Source organism: Crocuta crocuta, unplaced genomic scaffold (genome assembly GCF_008692635.1).
Source record: "Crocuta crocuta isolate KB4526 unplaced genomic scaffold, BGI_CrCroc_1.0 scaffold132, whole genome shotgun sequence".
Lineage (NCBI taxonomy): Eukaryota > Metazoa > Chordata > Mammalia > Carnivora > Hyaenidae > Crocuta > Crocuta crocuta.
Window position 1 is genome coordinate 4,848,130 of NW_027528611.1, and position 8,382 is coordinate 4,856,511.

An 8,382-nucleotide genomic window follows, 5' to 3' on the forward strand; every position below is an offset into this window, starting at 1 on the left:
TATAAAAAAAAAAACTATGCTTAAGGTGAGTTTGTCCCGTTTGGCAGGCTAGTGGTTGTAAGAAGGTTTAGTAAGAGACTTGCATTACAGCCATGGTTTGATTTTATAACACAGAGAGCCAGGAGTTCAGTACTGAATATATGACCCCAGTATCAATCAAAAAGTCTGGAAATTTGTTTTCTACCTCCATTGTTACCCGGGGTTCCTCAGGGGAAATGATGACAGGTTTGCAAGGTTTAAGGGAATCCCTGGGCCCCTTCAGTCTTGGTCATTATCAGCCAATTCAGGCATCTGGTGGGCAGTTTGTTGCTCTGTCTCTTCAAGAGACCTTGTGAGCTTGGGGCATTCCTCTTTCCAATGATCCTCTTCTTTACAATAGGCACACTGTTGAAGCCCCAATTTGGGGCATCCTGTAGGGTCCAAGGAACTCAAATTTCTTATCTGGGGTAGACCTCGACTTCTTCCTGGTCCTCAGTTTGGTCTTGGCTTCCCTTGAATTAGGGCAACAGTCATCAAGATACCCTGCTGTTTCTTTTTCTGATGCTCTTTTCTTTCTAGCACTTGGTCTCTGCTGTTAAAAACTTTAAAGGCAACCCCAACCAATTGTGACACAGATATTCCTGATGCATCTCCAGCCTTTGGAATTTCTTTTGAATGTCTGGGGCGTTTTGCCCAAAAAACATCATATTGAACATTTTCAAAAATTCTTTCAAGAAGGTCTGAAGGGTCCTCATTCCACTCATGCTTTCTTTCTTTTTGTTAAGTTTATTTATTTATTTATTTTGAGACAGAGAGACAGACAGACAGACACACACACACACAGGATGAACAACGGGGCGGTGGGGGGGGAGCAGAGAGAGAGAGGGGGAGAGAGAATTCCAAGCAGGCTGTGGGCTGTCAGCACAGAGCTCGATGCAGGGCTTCATCCTATGACCGTGAGATCATAACCTGAGCCAGAATCAAGAGTTGGATGCTTAACTGACTGAGCCACCCAGGTGCCCCTCTTTTTTTTTTTTTTTTTAAGATTTTATTTTTAAGTAATCTCTACACCCAACGTGGGGCTTGAACTCCCCACGGGATCAAGAGTCACATGCTCTACCGACTGAGCCAGCCAGGTGCCTCCACTTTCTTATACTGTACACAAAAACAACTCAAAATGGATTAAAGACTTAAATGTGACACCTGAAACCATAAGGCATGAAGAAAACAGAGGCAGTGATTTCTTTGACATCAGCCATAGAAACATTTTTCTAGATATGTTTTCCTCAGGCAAAGGAAACAAAAGTAAAATTAAACTATTGGGACTACATCAAAATAAAAAAACTTTTGCACAGAGTAGGGACCCCTTTTCTTAAATATCACCCTGATAGTGTTCAAGCTTACCTCAGTCTCCAGCCTTGAGGTTCCAGTTGGGATCCACAGTAGGAATGGGCATTACGGCATTAGCTCTTAAGGAGTTATTGGGGGTTTTAGCATGTAGCCAGTTAACATCTTCCCTAGCCTTTCCTAGCATCGTGTGGCATTCCTCAGAAGTGAGGAAGTGAGGAGAAGAGTTAACAAATTTTGTACATCTGCCCATGTGGGATTGTGGATGACAAAAAATAGATGGGAACAGATTTTCCATCCTCTTGGGGTCATCTCTGTAAGCAGGCATGTCGTTTTACCAATTAAATTCAGGGGCACTTGGGTGGCTCAATCAGTTAAGCGTCCAACTCTTGATTTCAGCTCAGATCATCATCTCATGGTTTGTAAGTTTGAGCCTTGTGTTGGGCTCTGTGCTGAGAGTTCAGAGCCTGATTGGGATTCTGTTTCCTGTTCTCTCTGCTCCTCCCTTTTTGCTCTTCCCTTTTCTCTCTCTCTCTCTCAAAACAAGTAAAGAAACATAAAAAAAAAAAAAAAAATTCAAGGTGGAGAGTGGACCCAAATCATTTCTATAGGTTATCCCCCTGCATCTAAGCCTCCAATTGGGACTTGGCTTAGTAGATATTATCCTCCCTGGGAATGAGTGGCTCCCTGACCAAATTGAGTCAGGGCATGAGAAGGGGACACCCTTTGTACCTATTGGCCCCCTGAGGCTGAGGGTCCTGGTTTAGGGCCCTGAGGAGGGGCAGTAGCTCTGGTGCCCCCATAGGGTGGAAGAACTGTACAGGAGTTTAATCAATAAATCCTCCTCCTCTCCCTGGTGGGAATCAGGTGACACAGGCTTTTTATTGTTACTGGTGTGTTGGAGTAGAATTTTAATTCTTTTCTGAGCTGGCTTACTTTGATATAAAAAAAAAAAAAAAGACTTACCTTCCCTTTTACAAAGAAAATCTAATTGCAAGATGGTATGATGCTTTGGGGATCCATTAATTGGCTATTTTTTCCCCCAGAGTCAAATGAATACTGTGGCCAAGCATTGTTGTAAAAGAAAATCATCTTTTTCCTTTTCATAGATTCATAACTAAACATTGTCCAATTTTGGAGAATATAGCCCAAAGGCTGCATGCAGGTACCAAATTGTCATTTCTCGTTTTCCAATTAGAACACAGCCAGTTTTATGCAAAGATACCAAAAGCTGCATCAACAAATGAGCCAAATGAAGCCAAGAGTACCTCTGTGAACAAAAATTCTCTAGATTCACTCTAAAAGTCAGGGCTTCACCAACTGAATCAAATGACTTCCTAGTCAATATTTTCTTTTCAACTTTTTTTTTTGAGAGAGAGAGAGAATCTTAAGCAGGCTCCACACCCAGAACAAAGCCCAACACAGAGCTTAATCTCATGACCATCTGTGAGATCACGACCTAAGTCAAAATCAACAATCGGACACTTAACAGACTGAGACACCCAGGCTCCCTCCCCTCCCCCCAACCTTTTCTTAATCAAGCAAGAAAAAGAATGCTAAGAGAGCCAAACCAAAACCCCTTATTTGGCGGCAACCAAATAAGAGGAAGAAATAAGAATTTAGTAACTTGTGCTGAGGTTAGTCACCAAAGAGATATCTGTGCATACTGAAACTAAAAGCTGTTTCTTTACCACAAGAGTTAAATTAAGCACCTGAAGGTCAATGGAGCCAAACTGGGGCGGGGGATCTAGGGGAAGGTCCCTAGGACAAAGAGTCTATGCAGCTGCTTGGACTCATCACCAGACTCTCATTAATGGCTGGGGCCATTGAACCAAGGTCAAAGAGCTCCTGGCTGGCTCACCAAATTTGTGACCAAACCCAGGTTCATATGACCAATGTGCAGCAGAGCCAATCAACTGAGACATCAAATATGCTCAGGAAGGAAAGGATTTATTCAGGAAGGAGGGACTCTTAGTTGGCTCATTTAGTGGAGCTTACAACTCTTGATCTTGGGATCATGTGTTCCGGCCCCTGGTTAGGCATCCAGCTTACTTGAAAGAAGGGAGGGGAGGGGATGGAAGGGGAAGGGAGGAGAGGGAGGGGAAGGGAAGGAAAGGGAAGGGAAAGAGGCAGCCAAAGGAGAAGAGGAGAAGGGAAGGCAATCCTCAAATTCCTCTTCTCAAAGGGGAAAAGTCAGGGATATTTATTTATTTATTTATTTTTAATTAAAAAATTTTTTTTTCTGAGAGAGAGGGACACACAGCATGAGCAGGGGAGGGTCAGAGAGAGAGGGAGATACAGATTCTGAAGCAGGCTCCAGGCTCTGAGCCAGCCGTCAGCACAGAGCCCGACATGGGGCTGGAACCCACAAACCATGTGATCATGACCTGAGCTGAAGTTTAACGCTTAACCAACTGAGCCACCCAGGTGGAGTCAGGGGTATTTAAAGGTAAGTGAAAAAGGATCTGGGTATAGGGAGGAGGAGGTACATGATTTCAAAATCAGATAAAGGTAGTTATTAAGTAAGGGAAGGATTGAAGTGATTTTCATTGTCTGCGCCTTCACAGATCTTCAAATGACCCATGATCAGAGAAGAGCCTCCTTGGTATGATTTGAGGGTGGGGTTTTAGACCCTTCAATATCAAATACTCATCCACCAGACACAGGTGCCTGCTCAAAGAGAAGCCTGACTGTCTTAACCAGTTCTGGTTGTTTTCTACTGAAACCTTGAGTCTTTGCAAAACAATGAAACCAACACTTTTCGTATTGTTAGGCTAGGCAAGGATGTTATCTATAGAAACATGGTGGCAGGCTGCATTCTGAGAATAAACAGAGTTGATGAGTAGAAAGTTACCTTTGCACTTGTTGGTCTTCTTAATCCTTTGGTAAGATTTGCCGTTAACTTTCTAACAACCAACTCAACTCAAATTCAAAACTCCCTGGGTCCATAGGCCAAAACTAACCGGTTGCTCTGTTAAACTCTTCTTGATAGCAAGACCATAAAAATGTCCTCCTATGAGTGATTACAGCAAGGGGCTGTGTAACAAGAGCACTGTCCCCCTTGGAGAGAAAACAGTGACAAGCTTCACAGCACTTCCCTGAGAACAGGCTGAGACCCACTTCGGTGGCCCTATTCAGTGCAAGGCTGGTATTCCTGGGCTCAGTGTGGCTGATTTGATTCAGAATGAATAAATAATCGATGATAATCCAGTCAACGGAGTATTCCAATGGGTATCACAATGTGGGGAGGAGAGCGAGCCCTTACGTGACAAAATCAAGCAGGAAATTAGGAGGTGACAAAAACACAAAAACATCAAACTATATGAAGAAAATTATCACAGTAAAAGCTCTAAAATGTTAACAGTGGTTATTTCCGTAAATTTGGGGTGACACTGCCTTTTTTTTTTCCTCTTCAGTTGTCCACTGGGAAATACAACGGGGAAAAGTAGTTTTAAAGATGATTCGCAGGGTGGCTGGGTGGCTCAGTGGGTTAAGCGGCCAACTTTGCCTCGGATAATGGCCCCACGGTTTCTGGGTTGGAGCTCCGCATCTGGCCCTGTGCTGACAGCTCAGAGCCTGGCTCCGGCTTCGGATTGTCTTCCTCTCTCTCTGCCCCTACCCCACTCACGCTCCGTCTCTCTCTCAAAAATAAATCAACAATAAATAATAATAAGTTAAAAAAAAAAAAGGTGATCCGCGTGAAACTTGAGGAGTGTGGGGCCAAGCCTCGCAGGATGCCCCTGGCCCTAGAGCGAGGCCCTGGACGCCATATTCCTTGTCTCAGCCGGGACCAGCCCTTCCCAGGCGAGGTAGGGGGCGGCACACCGAGACTCAAGGTCCTCCGCGCAGCCTAGAGCGGACGCGGAAGTTGGCTAGGGGCGGGGCCCGAGGCTCCGGCGGACGCGTGGTGGGCTGGCCGCGCGGAGTTTTGTTGCTCTACGGAGTGTTGGGCGGAAGCTTGCTGATGGCGGACGGCCGGTACTATGCTCTTCTGTAACAGAAGAGTTATCTCACCTATCCGTGTCGCCAGCGCCCGAGGTGCGTGAGTCCAGGTCCCGAGCCCCCTGGGGGTCGACTTTGGCATTGTCTTTCCCCATGCCCGGGGTGATCGGTGTCCTGCCACTTCGGTGTCCCCTGAACGCCTCTTAGCGCGTCCATCCCCCAGCTCAAGTTCCCAGCCCTGCTTCTTCGAGGGGCAGGTGCTGGGATGACCCGGGGCCATAGTGCACAAACCTCCTGTTGCAGGGGCCGGTGACCATCGACGATGCGGACGTGGGTTTCCGAAACGAAGAGTAGACTCGCCTGTCCTGCCCCCAGAAGGCTCTTTACACGGACTGATGCTGAAGAATTACGGGAACGCCATCGCACTGAGTAAGGACTTCGCTGTGACCCGACTGGTGTGACTGGAAGGCTTACCTGCAGTTTCTCACTAACCGTGGCTCGGTCTTTTCTCCACATTTCCCCGCTCGTGTGTGGTGGGACGCTTCAGGGTCTGGAGAACTTCTAGAGCTTCAGACCTTCCGAAGAGCTGAGCTCAAGCTTCTTCTGTTGCCGGTTTTTGTTTTAGTCAATATTTATTTCTTCTTTATATTATTTATTTTTATGTCAGACGAAAGCCTTGGAATTTGCTTGTGACGTGGCTTGAAATATCCTTGATTGGTATGCCAAGCCCTTTTTTGGTGGAAGTGCTGCTGGATGGGGCTGTGCAGGCCCTGATTCCCAGTGTTTTGACAGAGAGTCTTGAAGTGCTGCTGTGCCCCAAGGCAAGATCTTTCTTTTTCTTTCTTTCTTTTTTTTTTTCCCCCTTAAGTAAACTCTACCCCCAACATGAAGCTGAAACTCAGGACCCTAAGATCAAGAGTCATTAACAGTGGGCAGTTTTCTAAGTGTTCTCAGTGCTTCCTTTTCTCCTACCTGGAGCTCTGTGTAAGCATTCCCCACAGCAGGATCTGGGCGTGGGACTGACTGGTAGGTGTCTAGAGTGACTGCCCATGGCCACTGTCATTTTTTCATTCCAGACACAAAAAGGATTTGCCTACTGGGCCCATCCACACCTCAGAGTATATTCTGTCCGTCAGAGAGAGCATATGACTCGAACTTCCCCCAAATATGTGAAATGAGTCTAGTTCCTTTTGTCATTATAGTTCTGTATCAGAATGATTTGATTATATTAAATTTGGGGGAGACATTAAGGTGCAAGACTCTCATTTGGAGTTTGCCAGCCCCCTATACTTTGTAGTTAGGAAAAGGAGGCCCCCAGTGTAAGTGTTGGAGAAAGTATGTATGAATGGGGTGGAGTTGAAATCCACACTTGATATGAAAGTGTGGTAGGAAAGGGATTCCCAGCGGCGCCTGGGTGGCTAAGTTGGTTAAGCATCTGACTTTGGTTCAAGTCATGATCTCAAAGCTTGTGAATTCAAGCCCCACATTGGGCTCTCTCTACTCTTCAACGTAGAGCCTGCTTCAGATCCTCCTTCAGATCTTCTGTCCCCTCGCTTCTGCCCTTCCCCCAAGCTTTCTCTCTCTCTCTCTCTCTCAAAAAGAAAAATATTTTTAAAAAAGAAAAGAGGGGTTACCTGTGTGGCTCAGTCGGTTAAGCGTCCAACCGCAGCTCAGGTCATGATCTCACAGTCTGTGAGTTCGAGCCCCATGTCGGACTCTGNCTGCTTTTTGATCCAGTGTCTCCCTCTCTCTCTGCCCCTCCCCCACTCACTCTGTTCCTCTCTTTTTAAAAAATAAATAATATTTTTTTTAAAAATTTTTTAAAAAGAAGAGAGATTCCCAGAATATTACCTAAAAAGGAAAACCAGAAACAGACCAGACTTTAACTGCCTGGCTTCTGTATATCTGGGATTTTCTACAGAAAAACCTTTATCTAAGCCTTTTTTAGGGTTGAGTGGACAGCAAGATAGTGCAAAGCTGGAAAGTCTACAGTTGGTCATGAGAAGACAGGAAAGAAGGAATCAAATGGAATATCTAGAGCCAGTGGGAAGGAGCCAAGAGGCAGACAATTAGCTTGACTAGAGCCATGAAATTAGAGGGCTCATCAGTAGAGAGTTGCCCTGATACCCTGATTCCTTAACATGCTGACCCTTTTCATTGCCCACGAACAGGATTTTCAGTCTATAAAACTGAATTGAGAAGCCATTTGGAAAGTGGGCAGGTCTTGTATATCTGGGCTGGACAAGGAACCATGGTGTGGTGAGTGCAAGAAGGCCTTTGGGGCCCCTGCCCTGCCTGCAGCTTGATTCTTTTGAATTCTTTTGTTAAGAATAGAGGTTCATTCTAGTAAGTTCTCTCCTCCTGGTTTATTTTTTTAATTTAATTTAATTTTCTTCTAATTTTTTTTTTTTTTTTTTGAGAGAGAGAGAGAGAGGGAACGAGAGTGGGAGAGGGACAGAGAGATAGGGAGACAGAGGTTCAGAAGCAGGCTCTGCCCTATCCGTGCAGAGCCTGATGTGGGGCTCCAATTCAGGAACCAGCTCACGAACCCATGAGATCATGACCAGAGCCGAAGTTTTATGCTTCACTAACTGAACCACCCAGTTCAGGCACCCAGATGCTTTAACTGAACTACCTCGTTCCCCCGACCAAAAAAAATTTTTTTAGAAGAAAATTAAATTAAAAAAAAAAAAAACCAGGAGGAGAGAACTTACCAGAATGAACCTATATTCTTAACAAAAGAATTCAAAAGCTTTTATTTTATTCTATCTTCCCTTATTTTATTTATTTTTGGTTTATTTTACTATTACCAATGTTATGCAGCCTCTTCTCTCAGGTCTGAACTCTGGTTCAGAGTTACGGTGAAGGAAGGCTTACAATGGATTTCTTTCCACCTTCCTCAGTTCCCAGCGGACTTAGGATTTCTAAGTGAGCAGAGTATAGTAGCATTTGCAGGGTTTTTTCCCCCTCTTTTATTAATTAATCGATTTTTTATATTTTAAATAATCTCTATACCCAATGTGGGCCTCGAACTCACAACCCCGAGATCAAGAGAATCATGCTCTTCTGACTGAGCCAGCTGGGCATCCCTAGCAGTTACAGTTTTTATGTGTT

General features: G+C 44.9%; 1 long non-coding RNA gene across 1 annotated transcript; it reads left to right on the plus strand.

Annotated features, from left to right (window-relative positions):
* The first annotated feature begins 5,282 nt into the window (after positions 1–5,282).
* LOC144224041 (uncharacterized) lies at positions 5,283–6,518 on the plus strand. The gene is made up of 2 exons (XR_013332889.1): positions 5,283–5,364; positions 5,572–6,518. It is a non-coding gene; the product is annotated as an uncharacterized LOC144224041 (long non-coding RNA).
* The last annotated feature ends 1,864 nt before the right edge of the window (positions 6,519–8,382 follow it).